The following is an 18,799-nucleotide window of genomic DNA, read 5'->3' as shown; positions in this document are numbered from 1 at the left end:
GGGAACGCCGAGTACAAATTGGTACACAGCGTGCAGAGGCGGCGGCCGGCTCGGCGCGACGCAGTCGAGTACGAAGCGCGCTCTGCAGCCCAGGGAGCGCACGGCTGCAAAACTGCAGCCCGGCCGCCACAACTGACGCTCAGTTCCAGTATCATTGTGGGGCAGAACCAGGAGGTGTCAGTTCGCGTCAAAGAGACGGGCGCGTGTCATAGTACGCCCAATAGAAATGTGCTAGAGGTACCAGAGTTTGATTACAAACACATTTTATCGGTCCTCAAATTCCAAAATTTCCGGGAAAATGGAGGCTCACCTCACCCAAAAATTTTGCTGTCACAATTTTGTAACACGCTACTAATATCTTGGCCATTGACAACAAAATTAGAATTTATCTGCGGGCACATCGAGGGCACGGCAGCTGAGAAAATGCGTAGTGTTGCAGGTACATGCCGAATGTACCCAGAATTCACCGACGCGTTACTGGGAAAGTATTGATCGCGCCAAGTGCAAGACCGAATAAAAGAAGAAATCATTTTGTGTCCATATCCGCAGGCGTCAGGCCTCTTCGAGGCTTTAATTAGAAAGAATCAGTTTCTTGATGTGCCACATAGAGATGGTGAAATAATGAAGTTCTGTTTCGCGAAACTGCCGAGCAACTACCAGCTAGCGCTTGTAGGAAAGTACGGAGCGAATATCGAAACATTGAAAAGCCTTCTGCTCGAGTATGAGTTAATTTTCGAAAAAGAAGCAGCGCATGATGGAAGGAAAGGGCTAAATAAGTATTACAATGGCGACTTTCGTGGAGCACCGCGCAATAACAACATCCATCAGCGTGGTGGAACATGAGGGAGCCAGGACTATAAGAGACAAAATTGGGGCGGCAGAGTAACTTGCAGAGACAAAACGATACCCGCCAGTATGACACGAGCTGGAGGCGCAGAGATTCACATGGAGAGCGGGACGAGTGAATCGAAATACGTGGTCCTAACCCGAGTTCCAATCACCGAAACAGAAATGGAGGGCGAGCTTGAAGCCAGGACCGTGCGGTTTGGACTCGGGGTGGAAAATCCGCACAAATACTCGGACAGAGCCGTTTACATATGTTGAAATGTGAGGAGCGCAAGAACGTAGTTTTTGTACAGAAAAAAAGTGTTGCCTGTGTGTGAAACAAAAGGGAAACATTTGTAAAATAGACATCTTTCTGTTGTGTACGTATTAGACATTAAGTGTGGTACTTTGTTTTTATTTATATTCTTTAACATGTACATGTGTAACTTGTAGGGGCTACGAGGCGACATGTGGACCTTCCGCATTCTTTGTTAACTCCGAAAACGAAGGGTCGGTCTAACTCACTTTTCTGTACTTTCCATGTCATGCGGGAGGCACCACTCTTCCGAGTCATCGGTAACACAGAGTCCACCTTCCTGTGTGTTTTGTCTTTACACTGTACCAATTACTGAGTGTTTGTTGAGGAAGAGCTACTGGGTGCATATGGACAGTGTCCCGGGCACGCCTCACAGCGCTGCACCACTTGTTTGTTTGCGCGGCATTCGTCACTGCTGTCGTGGGCACACAACTGCGGTGCTGCACCTACTTTCAGTGAGGCTTTTCTCTTCGTTGGCGTGTTGGGCACGCCTCAGCGCGTTGCACCTTTCTGGAGTGTGGCGAGTTTCTCGTACGGTGGTACGTCACGTCTCTGAGCGTCAGCGGTCGTCGGGATTTACCGTGTGAGCGGTGTAATGCCGAAGGTATGGAATTCCTCAACAAGTCCGGTAACTGGTGTCTCGGTGTGAGACCTAGCACACACGACAAGTCTAAAAGTATGATATTTGCAAGAAATTGTGTACAGAGGTAGAGTCCTTGCATTGTAACTTGCCAAGTCTGCCGTGTTGTTTTTTTTTTGTGTGTGTGTAAATTTTCCACCGTAAGTTTGTGTACATCCAGTTCCATGTCAGATGAGTAGCGACCGACTCAGCGATCGGCGTCGCCAGAGACAGCAACATCCACCGAGTTGTCTCAGCGGGGCAGGACGGGGGAGTATGTATGGTAAACGGGTGTAGCCGATAAGTTGCATACAGTATTTTTATTAATTTCCATTACTAAGGCGATTGCAGCTAATTATATCTCGTCTAATATGTGTTCATTGTTTATTTGTGTGCGTCCGCTATGTCTTGAGCAGTTTCAGGGATCGATCGAGGCCTCAGGGATCCGAGACGGCGAGGGACGTGCAGTGGCGCCTGTAGATAGCGTAGTTGGTGAAGTTAAAGAGTCAGCAGTAGTTGTGAGCATGCTCCAGTGACGGGTATGTCATAGGTGGGATTACGTACAGTATTTTAGAGTTACGGGTGGAGTACTTCAGCCTCTCTGTATCTCAATGAGTCGTACCCTGGTATTAACAATGGGCCCATAGGTTAAGTCACTATTCTTTACAATAAGCATTAATTATAAAGTCTCTCAGCAGAGTATAAGAGTTTTGTGTTGTATTAGTGTAACAGTTCTATTCATGTAAATATTCGTCTCTATTAATTTGTTTTATGGAATGTACAAAATACGATCTTTACAAATTCCGAATGCTGTTTTAGTAAAAAGTTTTGAGGAGGCACTCTTTATGAAAGGTCGTAAGTATTGCGCAGGTACTGCGAACAGCGAGTGACTGCTGGACGAGAAGTGACGCTACACGGTGGTCGGTGTGGAGTAAATGGAGGCCGAGCGGCAGGGAGACGCCTGAGCGAGGCGGCTGTCAGTCACGACACGCCCCGCCCCTCCGCGGCGGCTCAGAGGCGCGTGCCGCCCACCTGCTGAACGAGGCGGCGGCCCACCTGGCCGACAGCCTCCGGTCAGCTGAAGGCGGACACAACCCCGGGATCCCACCGGGACGGGCGACCCCGTTGGCGGCTGGCCGAGGAGACAGCACGGCACCGCTCAGCGGTGACGCAGAAATGGGGACTCCACTAGAAATGGGGACTCCACTGCAGGAGAGGTGCCAGACGACGAGGGCGTACTCTGACAGTGGCAGCACGGAGAGTCGCAGAGATCTAGTGAGGCGCGCTTATGACGGACGCCGTTTACAGTTCCTGCACGAATTCGCATAAATCACAATAATAGGCCGGACTGCACGCCCAAAGCAGTTCTGTGCCGGGTATTGATGGACTGCAGTTTGTCGTGATTATGTTCTCTCCTACAGAGAGCAGTTCCGAGCAATCAGCCACGTTCATCGATCTGCTATCCTGGTTTCATCCTCCATCAGATGAATCCACGAGTGTTGCAGTCACTCTGAGAGTAGAATCCCGTATTGCAATTTTTCGTTCTAGATGAGACCAAGTGTACTGTCTTAGGACGTCCAACTACCTGTCCTACGGCTCTGTCCCGATTCTTGCGGTCCTCAATACAATCAGAGCCCGTACGTGTGCTGGCCGCCGTACCGCACTGTGCTGCACATCAACAATAGGCTGTCCTACCACCCCACGAGATTCTTGTCGATGGACAGTGCCGCTACAGAGAGTGGAGGACGACTGGAGCAACTTCCGGGTGCCGCGCCTGGTTCCCAGAAACATTAGATTGGTGGCCCACACCACCAGTCGCACTGCTTCCAGCTGGCGCCGCTTTCTCCACGCCAGGAACCACCATCCCGCTCCACAGGCGAGTGTCGCAGTATTCGTGTGTTGAGTGATTCGTTGTGTGACGTTAGCATGCGAAGGACGTTACTGTCAACTGTTTTCTTTTTTTTTTCTTTTCTTGCTCAGACAACTGCGTGAACACAGTAACATTCGTGCTTTTAGTGAAAACTTTTTTTTTTTTTTGTTTTTTTTTGCCCCCCAAACTTTATTTCAGACACTAGAGATTGGAAATTCAATGTCAAATACATGTATATTTTTCTGCTTTATAGCTTTCAGTCTTCTTTTTTTATATGTACATGTTCATGTTAAAGATATCCTGGTTCCCTATCATCATGTCAGTTTGGAACAATTTTTTTTGGTGATGCACACTATGTTACATAATCTTCGATCACACAGGTACACTTACGAAATTTCTGTCATTTTATGTACACTATATCTCTCTATCTGACTTATGTTCATGCCTGTCAATTGTCACTATGTGTACAAATTTCAATAGTTACAAAATGTTATATACAATAATATGCTACTGTTACACGAGAGTATTTTTGTTTGTCTATGTGAGCGGAATATCTGTGGTTACAATTCTGGTCAATGGTGAATGGACCATCAGCCAATCGATCACTGTAAAATATTTATCATCCTTTCTGTTCAGGGAAACGGCGTGAGAGTGGTTAAACGTCTCAACCGTGAAGCATAGAGATATTGTTTGTCTTTTTGGCTTCATGCAGAAGTATGTGTGTCTTTGAGTTGGGCACCAGTAGCTAATTCTCAAATGTTACTTTAATGAGAAGCTTGCAGGTCCATTAGGTCAACATTTTACTGCAGCTTCGAACTTAGCCTTCTGGCATGTGTTCAACATTTGTATGACTGTGTGAGTATGTCCATGTATGACAGTGGGCTCCCTGAGGGTGAATCTGTGTTGCGTGTGACTTATTCGTCAATGTGAGTAAGATGTTGGCGAAGCCATAAGAAAAATTCCACCTTTTATTTTATCATCAATTTCCAATTTAATGTGCCAGTTCGTTGTGACATTTTGGAAACTGTTTGGACCGATTCTTTCTGAGTGATTGACACACCACATTTGTCAAGTGAGTCATCCACTACCAAAAATAATCTAAATTGACTGGGGGTGGGGAATGAGAGATTCTGTGTCCTCTTTTGCGTGTCTCCTCTCATTTTAATCAATTTTATTAGTGTTCTATGTCATTGCACGGTAGTAACAGACCGAATAAGGTTATTGTAGTGAGAGTATTTGTACTGAGTGCTCAAAAAATAATGTTCACTTGATTCCTATACGTGTTGGGTTACTTCCCTGGGTGTCTTGTGCGAGCCAACCATCGGAGGACGTGGCACATGGCATTTCCGGTTGGGGGCTGCACTTCCCTGAATCTGAGGGGTTCGTACAATAGGCTTAAGCCCCTGGTGGAACGACCTGCGAGACGTCCGAGTGTCGCCGCAGTTTATGTGTTTACCATTCCGGCGCGTCCGGAACGGAGATTCCTGGCACCGACTGACTGCATTCTCCTCTTGATTCTGACAATACTTGTGTCCACAAGTCTGGGTGCGACTGTCTGGCGCCAGATGGCCCGCGGTCTAGGCAGGTTGTTTTCGTAGCCAGTGAAACGGCAAGTTCAGTGGCCTCAGCTGAACAGCAGAGGCATGACTGGTCAACTTAAACTGAGGCTGGTTGACGTCATAAAGCCCTGCTCGGAATTGCAGGGAACGGCCGTTATTGGCGCGAATGATGTTCCGAGACAGTGTGGGGGAATTTTGGAATCAGCGGTTTCCGAGGAGAGTAGAGAGCTGGCTCCGCTCTTGCTTAGAATTGTCAGACAGCCTCCGCTGCCAGGCGTTGACACAGAGTTGCTGCACGGCACAAGTCGGCCCCTGCATCACCAGGACGCTGCCTGCCGACGGCGCGCTGCAGATTTCAGTACCGGTACAGCATTGTGCGGCTCCAGCATTGTAGGTCCTTATCAATACTGAATCACTCAGCAGCAAGCATGCTCACATTGTTACAAGTCCACCTTGTCTGTTTCTCCATGTGATCCCCTCTCACTGCTAATTGCGATACTGCTGTATAGTCGGGAGATTAATATTTGATTCATTAGGACCTACAGTCATTATCGTCAGTCTATTGCATCACAGACAGTAGGAGCCCCTTGTTCTCGAGACAACTCTTATTCTCATAATATTTCAGTAACCCTACTCTTTAACGAAGTGTCTGTGTCGATAATCATGTGAATTTATGTTCTGATGTATAATAAATCTCATTCTCATATTTAATCCGTATATCTTGTCGTACAGATATGCAGAATCCCATTTCCTGTTGTTTAATATGATAAAGTTCTCTTTTTTTCTGAGTAGATTACTATTCTTATTAAATTATTGTGAGTGTGCACTCCTTATTTAACTAACTAGCAGGGGCCACCATCATTTTCCTCCATTACCATTGTGCGCATAATTAATTAGCTGGTAGATAAGGAGGGGTTCGGGTGCATCTCTCGTTCTCATACAAAATTCGTCACAATTAAAGAGGTACAAACTCTTCTCCACCCCGGCACCTCGCAAGATTTCATTAATGACTTAGCTGTCACGACAACCCTATGATGGCAGACATCTGTAGCTAAATCTCTCTCTTTCGTGCTTGTTTATCGTTGTTGCCGAGAAAATTGCAGCATTCATGCACATAATGCAGTAAGTAATTCGGCTCGCCGTTTACTAAGTATTCAGTTTATAAGGTTAGTCGCAACAGGAGTGTCTCGGACTGGAGCAGTTGCTTCCTGGACAATTACATGACAGACGTAAGACTGCTATATCGTGTGAGCATTTTGCTCAGTCTTTACCTAAGAAAAATACCAGAACAGGAACATTAATGGTCAGCTTCGCCATGAATTACAGGCATAGTTTAGTTCATAAGAAGTAGTCTGATTCAATTGTGTGTAAAATAAAATGTGCCAACGACGATAACTTTAGTGAGTTTGTCTCTGCAGTGCGTAGCTTTAAATCTGGGTTTACGTAATAGCCGTTAACTCAGTCCAACTACGTAATTTATCGTTTAAATTCGTCATCGCATTAAACTACCAGAAACGTGCTGCTTGACTGCTAGATGCCGCGTTCTTTACTTCTTTCTGTTTTTATTCCTTTAATAGAATCACAACTTAACTGCCATCGTTCCGTGGCGCCAACACCAGTAATCGACCGCTGATGCAGCGACAGAGCTCTCTGGTCTGCAGGAGACGGAGAACAAACGGAAAGATAAACTCAGCTTCTACATTACTATGATCTGCATTTGCGATCAATGTCTGAGGTTGCTCACAATCAGTACAGTGTCACTATGAGAATCTGATGCTGCGTTCATGATTTTGAGGCTCGCGCGCTGGCTTTCCAGTGTGGTGGCGGAATACAGGCGGACGAATGGGCTGGGAGTCATTCAGTGAGCTGTGTGTAGCGTGCGTAAAAAGTGAATTATTTGAACAGGGCTGGTTGAGACAGGTTTGTTATCCAGCGCCGTTATACTGGGCGCGGAAAAAGTGCAGGGGGAAAGATAGCATGAGACATAGTATTTTGTGTATGGCCACTAAGGGTCGTAGCTGCACATTTCCTGGGCTACAGGAACGTAATTGAAATCTGACATACGAATGTCTTCACTCAAATGACTGGTAATTTACAGAAAATGTATACGTAAACACAATATTTGGACTAACCAATCGTCGCAATGAGAAAAAGGTAAATTTAAATTATCACTTTCACCTGTATCAGATTTAGCTGACGCACACTAGACAGCATTGTTCCAGAAATGAAGAAATAACATGTCCATGTTTCATTTTTCAATACGCCTTAAAAGGGCCAAAAGGAACGAAAAATAAGCCACCAGTTAATTAACAAAATTATGTGGAGCAAATGTTCCAACTGACCACGGTTCACGCTGGCATAGCGCCTTAAATACTCAACTGCGACCTCTACATTCCTTCACTTGATGCTTTGGCTTTTGGTCAAATTCTCGTTCCGCACCCTGTATATGCCAGACAATGCGTGACAGAATGTTGGTCGAATGCTCAGGAGTCAAGTACACCTAACCTTTGGTGGAGAGTGCTAACAAAGGCAAAATGACGGTTGCGTCGGTAGCGATCAGTAACTTTAAAATTCAGAGGACAATAAGTATGATACGTTTGACAAAGGCGCTAAGAAAATAGATGTATAATACAAAAAGTCCTCTAGTAAAGTAGTAAATGTGTAAACGTCGTGACATGAGCGTCAGTCACGCTGTTATGGGGCAACACATGAGACCCTACGGAATCGGTATTATTGATAGCAAAGACTGTGCACCGCTGGTCGATTGCCAAAGCATCGAAAACGAAACAAAACTTTGGTGACATCGATCCTATCACCATGCGTAAAGACGGTATTTTTTAATATCGTCTGTGATTCAGTAGTGATGAACGAGAGACTGTTCAATACGGTGATATTAATTTCTTTTTGTATCTGTATATGTACCTAAAACATATGGGCAATGACCTAAGGTACCACGCAGACGTCGGCGAGAATTCAATATTTGCTGTGATTTTCCACGTAGCCTATTTACTGAGCAGGCAAGGTGAACGGTACGACAGATTCGACGTTTACACCGAACACAACATTCAGAAGGCGAAAATTTCGGAAACCGTTTTTCTCTACTTATGTTTACATATTAAACCTTGACAGGTTTTGCTAGTCCTTATTACGAGATTCATAATTTTTACGTGTATCGTCTCTGCAATGCAACTGTCCTTGGTACAGCGAACTTATCGGTGTTTTCCTAATATGGAGAGGAGACATTAACAATTATTGGAGGGTATGGATTTCTTACGTACGCCAGTGAAAATATAAGGAAGAGGGGAAGGAGGAGATTGCACGTAATGAGATGGTCAAAAGTACTATCCACGTCCGTTAAAGTGTTGGAAGGTGCTATATTGAGCGTCCAAAGTTAAGCTTACTGGTGCATTAAGTGCAGATATAAGTTGCGCAGCTATTTGTTTTGCGGCTTTGTGGTATAGACTATTCAAACACGATGGAGAATGGACGGCATACTTGACAAGAGGTTACAAAAATCATAACTCTACGTGTTTCCACATTGTCAACAAGCCAAGTACGGGCCTGTTTTTATATACGACCGGAATGTGCAGGAGACCACAGCACCATATCGGGAAAGAAGACGTCACAGCGATGTAAACATATCGTCCACCCGGCTCAAGCGATCCTTTTGCTGAATCAGGAGACAGAGCGATTAATAATTATATAGTTGGTAGCTGTAACCAGGAGAGCTAAGACCAGGCGGAAAGATGTCCGCCGTTTGCGTTTTCAAGGTGTATTAGGCGTAAACTAGAGCAAAAATGGAAAAAAATGCTTCTTTAGTAGGGTCACTCGATTACAGGGTTGGCGCGTTTGTCAGGGCAGGATCGCTCGTAATGAGTGAGTCGCGAGTGTCGATGTTATGACGTCACGATAGTGTCAGCGATAGACGCCCACCCGAGATCTCAATATATGTAACACCACTGAAGCGAAGGGAACAGTTGATTCTGGGAAGCCCGCCATATTTCCAACATTTTCCCTCGTTTGATACTTGCCTAATCTGAGCGTAATATTTCGCTAAGCGTTGTACGGAAAACTATTTGGAGCACTGTTAAAACGAAATATCGAGGAATACACAGATTCCTTTCTATAAGAAAAGGGCTTTACTTTTTCTGTCATCATAGAGGCCGCACAGATCAGATTTCGCAAACATGATTTCAACCTGTACAGCGGCTGTTCTGCAGAGCACTTCGTCGAATCATCTGCTTCCCGACTTTGGGGAACAGCGTGGCAGACGTCGACACCTTGTCTGGCAGCACGGCGATAGTGATGCGGAGATGAAAAAAAAAGGCGATGGACCTATCTGAATTAATCCTGAAGTGCTACTAAAGTTCATCTCGACAAGAGCACGGACCTGGCACAAGAAACACGAGACGACGCCGCCACTCGGCTGATAACCCGAGGAGAGTTCGTCGAGTGACCCCTCGGTTTCCGGGCGCGCGCCCCTCCGCCAGGCCCACCAGACTCAACTGTCTCAGCAAGCTGGAGAGAGCCTTTAATCTCCCCTGCACAGCCGACACAGCTGTAAGACTAGGCGACAGTGGTAAATGGGAGAATGGCGATGTTGAACAGCTGAAAAACTTTTTTTTTGTCGTAGCCCCTTTCATGGTTTCAGACCACTCTTTCTCACTTCTCTTTCGCGCTGCATCCGTCATTTCCTCACTGACGCAAAATTTCCGCTCTAGTTTCCTGTTGCACTTTCTCGGGCCCGCTCTTTGGCCGGCTTGTGTCCTGATTCATTCACAGGACTGCAGAGTTTTACTTCTGATCATTCCAAGATGAGGTGCCACTCCCCCTTGCGCAGTACTCATTTATGCCCTTATTTATCTAAGATTGCTGTAATTTTTCAGGGAATCCAGCGTAACTGGACTGTCTGTGCATATTTCTCGTGAGTCGTCCTGAGCTTCTGTGCCTATATCTGGAACAAGCAGCATTTTCTAAAATATATTTTCCAGTTCCTAAAATTATTCTCTGTTCCATGGCTCGAAATGCCTCGATAATGCCCACGCGTAGCTCATACATGTGAACAGTCACAGTTACTTTCATCATTTCCACCGGAGGATAGCGATGGATTTGCAGGTATGTGTGCAAACTGAGGAAGTAACTTAATGAACCATGATCGCTGCACCTCAGAACTCTGACGATGCTGAAATGACGGTCGAGTGGAGGATGCTTAAACTTTGCTATCAGCACACGAGTAACTGGCCTTTTCCACTACTATAGACATATTCGTAAGGTACAAAGAACGAAATACAAAAGGACTGACACGTCAAAAAGAGTGAGAGGTAAACTATTTAGTGCTCGTTCCACAATATCGAACGTGAAAAAGTGCTCATAGCTCATAAGGTATGCATTTTAGAACTTAGTTCACTGGACCGTTTCTCTCTCTGATCGCCCTTTATAGAAGTGTCCTTCTTATTCTACTGAACTGGATAATGCGCTGTATTGCAGTATCAGTAGCTTCAGAGACATTTAAGCTTGCCTCTCCATTACTTAGTACTTACGTATTCCACTTTCTTCCGTATCGTTTCTTCCTGACTAATGTTTCAAACTCAGTCTACTCTTCACCACTATTAAATTGTGAGCTGAGTCTATAACTACTCCCTGGGTATGCGTTACAATCCAAAACCTGATTTCGGAACCTCTGCCTGACTATAACGTAATGTAACTGGAATCCTCCTGTATCTCTCGGCCAGCATGCTTTCCAGACATAAGCCCTATCGAACATGGCTGGGACAGATTGAAAAGGGCTGTTAATGTGCGACGTGACACACCAACCACTCTGAGGGATCTACGCCGAATCGCTGTTGAGGAGTGGGACAATATGGACCAACAGCGCCTTGATGAACTTGTGGACAGCATGCCACGATGAATACAGGCATGCAACATTGCAAGAGGACGTGCTACTGCGTATTAGAGATACCGTTGTGCACAGCAATCTAGACCACCACCTCTGAAGGTCTCGCTGTATGGTGGAACAATATGCAGTGTGTGGTTTTCATGACCAATAAAAAGGGCGGAAATGATGTTTACCTTGAGTCTATTCCAGGTTTCTGTACCGGTTCTGGATCTCTCGGAACCGATGTGATGTAATACATTTTGATGTGTGTTTCTACAGGCAGATAGGATTTGCAAACCTTTTTAGCATCAAATGCTAAGCATTGTCCTAAGAGAAAGCCTGAAAGTAGTACTATTGGACCTGCTCTTACAAAGTCAATACCGTCTTCAGTTGCTCATATCTCTGTTTTAAGTATGTGGGTATTTGCAAGTAACTTGAACCCTTCTTAAGCTGTTTTAAATGTGTGTTTATATCGTCGAAATTTTTTGACACTGTACCATACTGGCTCTATTCACTCAATGAGTGAATATATTTACTGTATGTATGATTGAGGGTTTGCAGAATAGTATGACGTATTTATCATATCTGTAAATATCTTGCATAATATTTGTTTTGCACTGGTGCTCTTTCAATGAAAGACAAATACACATTTTAAATAACTTTGTTTATTAACGTTTTATACATGCACAAAATAAAAAAACAATTGTTGACTCATTTCTTAATATTCGCTCTGTCTTATACCCCTACATTATTCTTTAAATAACTGGTTTTTTTATGCTATAAATTCTGCTTCCATTGTGTTCAATCCAACAGGAGCGACGTCGTATCTCCGTCGTCTGTCTGTAAACCAGGCTGTACAGTTTCAATGTTTATAGGATTATAGTAGCAGCCCTTGGTGCTGCAACCATACATATGTTTACATATTGTTGTAAATCATCTTGTATGCAACATTCACTTACATAACATACAACATCGTTTAGTAACGCTTTCACATATACTTGCCACCGTATTTGTCTGTTGCAATCCGTAGTGCACTGCATAACCAATACAACTACACGACACTTTTATACAGGTCGATGATGGTTGCCTTATTGCTACAGATGTTCATGTGAAGAGGAAGTTGAAAAGGATCGTAGTCTGTTGTCATCAACTTCTCAGTGTGCTTCATCGGCTAACAATGCTCCCCCTAACTCGTATCTGTAAATTGTGTTTTACATTACGACGGACATCCTCAGTTTCTACTATAACTTCACACTCACGATCTCATGCTAATCCTACATATACATGTTTTGAACCATAAGCTAACATGTATGTACTGGTAAATAGTAGCATTCTGAAATGAACTGATAATATCATAGAGCTGTATGGTTTATATACCTCTCTGCAGTATAGATGACCTCGAAATCCCAAGACTTAATGCAATAACATGCAAAAATTATATAGCACGACGACAGGGCAGTTAACACACTTTCTAAGCAGTGTAGACATAGTGAAAATGACACTGTGCCGCGACTCTCGTCGGTAAGTACTATTTCAGTATCCACAGTCCAGTTCACTTCAGGATACAGAGACCAAGACCATGGGAGAAGCATAACTGATAAATCATATGTAATTATTTGATGAAATTATGACATACATCTCAGGATCCAGAAGACAGCCCCTGGGTAATTACATATCCTGATGATTAAGCATGTAAATAATCGAATCAGCACATGTGAGGGTAAAGAGATCTCTGGAATTAGAACGATTTGATCATGTGACGTCACAGCAGCGGGCAGGACGTGCAGCTGCCTCAAGCGTGTTGCAACATGTGACCCTGTTTCTGTTATGATAATACTGAGGCCATTAAAACTGGAATATTTAGAAAGCGACATTGAATTGTCTGTAAGTAGAGCACTCCCCCCGTGCTTGAGATAAGGACATCAGCCTTCTCCACTGCTAATCCATTTCAAGATCCTCTACTGATGTCTGGGGAGATCGAATCCTGTCTGCATGAATGGGCCCTTGACTAGATGCTTGTTGACTATTGGTGACGGATTCCACTGAATTTCCCGTAAACGGTTGACAATCAAAGAGAACACAACGAGGTTTTCTGCTGTGCATGATGAGGGTTTCCTTGATTTCAAGTGTTGATGTTCTGCCTGTAGAGCATCTCGATGACTGGCTAGCTGAGGATTCTTCAGAATGTTCTTCCAGACCTTTAGGAGAGCTGATTTCTTAGAGCTGGGGGTGGGATGATGCTGAGAACAGGAAGTCTTAGAGCGATTGTACTCTGAATACATTCCATAATACCTGATTCAGTTGGACATCTATCTTCTTAGTATGAGCACTATTGATCCTGGTCGAACAGTAATCTTCAGCAACAGAGCACCTATGATAGGGTTAGAGCTGTGGATCTCAAAACACGAGCATTAGCTCCCCATAAGATACCACCAAATTTTTAAGACTGTTGTTTCTCGTTTTGGCTTTAGGTGCTACTTGTAAGTCAAGAGTTCTATCTAGCGCTGTTCCTGTGTATTATGGTGTAATGCAGTACAATGAGACTTGGTCTCTGAATCTGTCTTCTGGTGTGCACTCTGACTGTCTTCTGCATAGATGTGATGTAGATACAATTATTTTCTGTGGATTTAGGTGGAGCCACTATTTCTTGATGTATACATCTAAGACTTCCATATCAGTGAATAAAGAGGTTTCAGCATCATAAACGTTGAGGCTCTGGGCCACCAAGCAAATGTCATCAGTATAAATCAATTTTTTTGAAGACTTTTGGTAAGCTGTGCATGTACAGACCAAAGAGGTAGTGGACTCAGAACAGACATTTGAAGTAAACTATCATTTGGCTTAAGTACACTTCATCTGTCATTGTGAGAATGGATATGAAATGCTCTATTGTTTAGCATGTTGTTAAGTAAGTCCTTAAATTTACGACACAATCGTGAATTTCTAAAGAAGTGCTTCTCACCAAGCAGTGTCGAGAACAGCTGATAGGGCCAAAAAGGCAGCTACACTTACTAATTTCTGCTCATACTCATTTTCGATATAAGTAACTAGAGAGAGTGTCTCTTTCTTAAATTACTTTTGCTTCTTAAGCTGGGCTAGCGCATTTATTCTTAACGAAAGAGTGTGTTTCGATTGTTACTATATGTTGAGAGCTGAACTCTGTAACTTCGTTGGTGTAACCAATTGTCTATGGAAAATGTGGTTCATTAGTCAGCATGGTACGTTTTCATTATTTCTATTTGCTTATTTCTTTAATATCTGAAAACAGTTTAATAGTCACATTCACCCGATAGGTACTTTCCAATTACTTACACAGTTCCAAGATATGCTATTAGATGATGGCGTTCAAGCCTACAGAATTCATAACCACATTGTATTTACCATGATTGGCATATCACCACGCAATACTACGTAACTTTGTCAAATTTGGTTAAATCTAAGGCAATTCCCTGTTTCAAAATGGTTCAAATGGCTCTGAGCAGTATGGGACTTAACATCTATGGTCATCAGTCCCCTAGCACTTAGAACTACTTAAACCTAACTAACCTAAGGACATCACACAACACCCAGCCATCACGAGTCAGAGAAAATCCCTGGCCCCGCCGGGAATCGAACCCGGGAACCTGGGCGTGGGAAGCGAGAACGCTACCGCACGACCACGAGATGCGGGCGCAATTCCCTGTTTATTGTTTCTTTTACAAGCTAACAATAGTTGACTGGCAACCAAAACGTGTAATGAATGGTAAAGCAATGTGTTTTTGCGATCAAGAAAATTAAAAGGCTTCGTAATTAAGTTTTAATGTTTTAGAAATACATAAGATCACTTATCTGCAGCACCTGATAAGTCAGGTCTTAATAACACGGGATTAATGTCAAGATCATTCGTCGAGTACTTCAGACTGACTTTGTTGAAGAATGTCTGTTTCTGAGTTGCTGATCCCAATTACAGTCACTGTTGACAGGGGAGAGGTGAAAATGAAAATATTTAAGTTTAGTACAAGCAGCAATGTGCCCTAGCAAACGTGTTACTCTTTGATCGGAAATGCGCTTAATGATGTAGTGACGATGTTCATCTTAAGACAAATGCTTAGGAACTAATCTCTAGTATGATACGAAGGATTTGTAACATAACCGTGTAAGTCGGAGGTAAGTGCCATGTTATGTAGGAGAAACTGCTGTCTGAATGGTGTAGTGATCTATGTCTTTGTATAGTCAATAGCATAGCCACAACATATTTAGAATATCTGCTGTCATGACATTACATAGGTTTTGTTTTCAGCTAATGTAGTTGTGTCAGATATACATCATACTGAAGGTAATATTACAGATAGGGAAGTGGTCATGGATGTAAATGAGGTGGGAGATGTAACTGTGCGAGATCAAATTTGACAGTGTTCTGAGATATCTAAGTCGAAACGAGGCCCAGGGAGTAAACAGTCTTCTGGCAGGATTACAGGCAGCCTCGGGAGAGCCGGCCACGGCGGAGCTCTCCCACCTGTTGTGCCAGGCGTATGAGACAGGCGAAGTACCCACAGGCTTTAAGAAGAATGTAATGTTATCAATTCCAAAGAAAGCAGTTGCTGGCAGGTGTGAAAATTACTGAACTATCGGTTTAATAATTCGTCGTTGTAAAATACTAACACAAATTCTTTACAGAAGAATGAAAAAACTGGTAGACGCCGACCTCAAGGAAGATAAGTTTGGATTCCCGAGAAACGTGGGATCATGCGAGGCGCAACCTGACCAAATGGAGGGGCGGTTGGTAGGACACGTTCCGAGACGTCGACAGGTAACCAATTTAGTTTTGAAGTGAAGTGTGGGTGAAAATCGTAGAGTAAGACCAGGTGGTGGATACAGTAAGGAGATTGGGATGGATGTGGGCTGCAGTATGTACTTGAAGAGGCCTGCAAGTTATACACTAGAATGGAGAGCTATTTTTAAAACCAGTCTTCACACTGAGGGGCGGAACAACATCTCTCTGTGTTGACGTGAGGAATACATATTTATTTAAAGTAGGGGTAGTTGAAGATCACAGGTTGGTGCTGAAGGATAGATTTCGTGGATCCACTGTATTTTAATCTACTCGACTTGCTTAGCGATGATTCCTGCATGTTTGTGAAGGGGCTGACCTGCTCGTTAATTCTGCCGCATGTCTGGCCCTGACAACAGTACGCAGTGTCATCTGTGTACAGGGCTCTTCTTTCGATCCTCGACCTTTAGAGATGTCAGCCGTGTTGTTGGTGTGTAGCAGTGGAGACGTGACTGTCCCACGTGGCGTCTCTGCAGCTGGCTTAATACTTGTCCAATGGTGATCACCAAGCAGCGCTTGTACTTACCTGTTTCCAGCAACATTTTTAGTAAGCTGCACACTTTGGCATGCGAAGTTCAAAAGTAGCGTTTCAAAGAGCAGCCCAGCATGCCACAACCAATGCAAGGCGCGTTCGCCGTCCACGAGAAAGCGTGCCGGCGTCGCGCCTGCCGTGTTGCGTTCAGCCTGCGTCGCTCTGCTGCTCAGTCCTGGGACCGGGTCGCCTGTGCTGTGGTTGCCGCTGAACCCGGCTTGTTCTTGTGCCATTATGTTGCTCTATTCCTTGAATAACTTTGGTCTGTCTCGAAAGCTTTCCCTGTCACTGAGAGCACGGTAACCTGTGATTTGGTGTTGTTTTTTGGTCTTTCGGGTTGGGAAATCATCTTGATTTTAGCTTGCTTCTATTTTAGAGAGACTATTTTCAGTTTCATGGCCGCGATGAAGAAACGTCTGATGTGTTTGAGGCAGGTGTCTTGTGAAGGGAGTGATTTATTTTGTTATCTTCCAGTGCCTCCAGTCTCTGAGCTGCTTTCTTTCCATTTCATATTCGTCAATCTTATAAAGTAGTGGATGTTAAGCGGTTGCATTCGGATTTTCGAATATTATTTCCTCGTCGGTTTCATCGAATTTTGGATACCACGGATGACCGTGAATGTTTTTGTAGCACTTTGAGGAACTTTTTTGAGGTCGTCAGTAATCAATGACATTCTCATCTGCTATTAAGGATGGTTGTTCGCAAATGGTGTGCTATGACCTGTTGGAACTTTTTTCCAAAAACTACTTCTATTGTGGGACCTAATTCTTGTGATTACCTCGCGCATCATTTGGTGGGTTTCTCTTCTTATTAGGTCACTGAAAACGTTGAAGCCAATCGTAGCATATCCATTTGGTTAGTGCCGTATGGTCTACAGAATTTCCCTACTGTTTAATTTTGTTTCTTATGTACGTCAGGAGTCTTAAGGAGTGGTCTGAATAGTTGATTGGTTAGGTTTTGTGTTAAAACGTATCAATCTGATTTTTTCGACTATCCGATTTCGTGAGTTTATGATCGTTTTAAGTTTTTTCCTAGTTTTTGTGATTCACAGCATAATAAATGATAGGTATTCGTTAGCTATGCAGTCGCCAAATTCAGTGTAGCTTCAGAATCTGGGTAGCTATGTTGTACGTAGTATATGTCCTAAGATAGAAGTGCCATAGTGATTGATAAAAGGCGGCGAGTCATTTCTGAGTCTAGCGTGATTCAAAATGGCTACAACAAGTTTAATATCTTTCTTGTTCAATTTTTCAGCAAATATCGCAGACCTAACACTGAGTCTCCTGTTCCTTTAGCTGGGCACAATGAGGGTATATAATTAACGAGATCAGTTGGCGGTTCCTCGGCAGGATACATCGTTGTGGTGTTTTATATGAAAGACTATGAAGCATCTATCTCAGCTTCTACTACGGTCTGGTTTGCGTGACAGATACAGTTCTCTAGATTGATTTCTCTACCTGCTCATGAGGTACGTGCTGCGACTATAATGCCAACTTCTTTTTCTCTTACTATGCCTTTAGGGAGTTTGTTTTTAGAGCAGAAACCCAGTGTGTTGACAATGCAGATAGTGGCAATATCTTTCTTAGGCTTGAATGTGAAGGTTAATTCTTGTTTCCTGGTGTCTCAGGCCAGGTTGGGCATTGGCCTCCTTGTCTATCAATATGGCGATATAGACGTGGATCCGTGTTCGCCAAAGAACGTAGTAGGAGGTTTTTAGAAACTGCTGTTATTGTTTCCCTTCTTTCAAATATCATGTTGGGAAGGGCTGTAGTGAAGACTCAGAGTATGTTTTCCGTTTGATTGTTTTCGTGACATTCTTGGACGAAGACCGTGATAGTTTCATCAATGCGCTTAATGTATTCAGTTTTGTCTGCTGAGACAGGCTGTTTTGGTCTTTCTTTGCGACTCTCATCACTATTAACGTTATCAGTGTTGCAGCTCCTGTATTTTGGTGCTTCTTGTTTCGGGTCTATTTTGCAATTAAAAATTCGATGTGCTCGACTCGGTTCTTCACATTTCTCTTTATATCGCAGCTCTTCGTGGCTTATTGGAAAGTGTTGCAATATGGACGTAGCTGTTATTGAGGAGATAGTGTTTAAATAGTCCAACCCTGTGAGGTACACAGTGCATTCTGAAATGGTGAACAAGTAGCTTGTTAGTTGGTTCTTTGTAACTATAGATGACTGGAAGCAATAGCGGGGAATTTTGATTTAGTTTCCCGGTACCTTTAGGTCCCCTTCAGTTTTTTCGTTTGTTGTATCACGGTCAAAATTGGTTATCACAAAGGCGAGCGTGAGTCTGTGTGGTTTCTCTTTTGCTTACTGTTTGGCGTGCGGTGTGATTTCTGTTACTGTTGCTTCAGATCGGTAAGTAACTCAAACTGTTCTCTCGGG

The sequence above is a fragment of the Schistocerca serialis genome, chromosome 11 (assembly GCF_023864345.2).
Source record: "Schistocerca serialis cubense isolate TAMUIC-IGC-003099 chromosome 11, iqSchSeri2.2, whole genome shotgun sequence".
Classification (NCBI taxonomy): domain Eukaryota; kingdom Metazoa; phylum Arthropoda; class Insecta; order Orthoptera; family Acrididae; genus Schistocerca; species Schistocerca serialis.
This window is presented reverse-complemented; position numbering follows the sequence as displayed.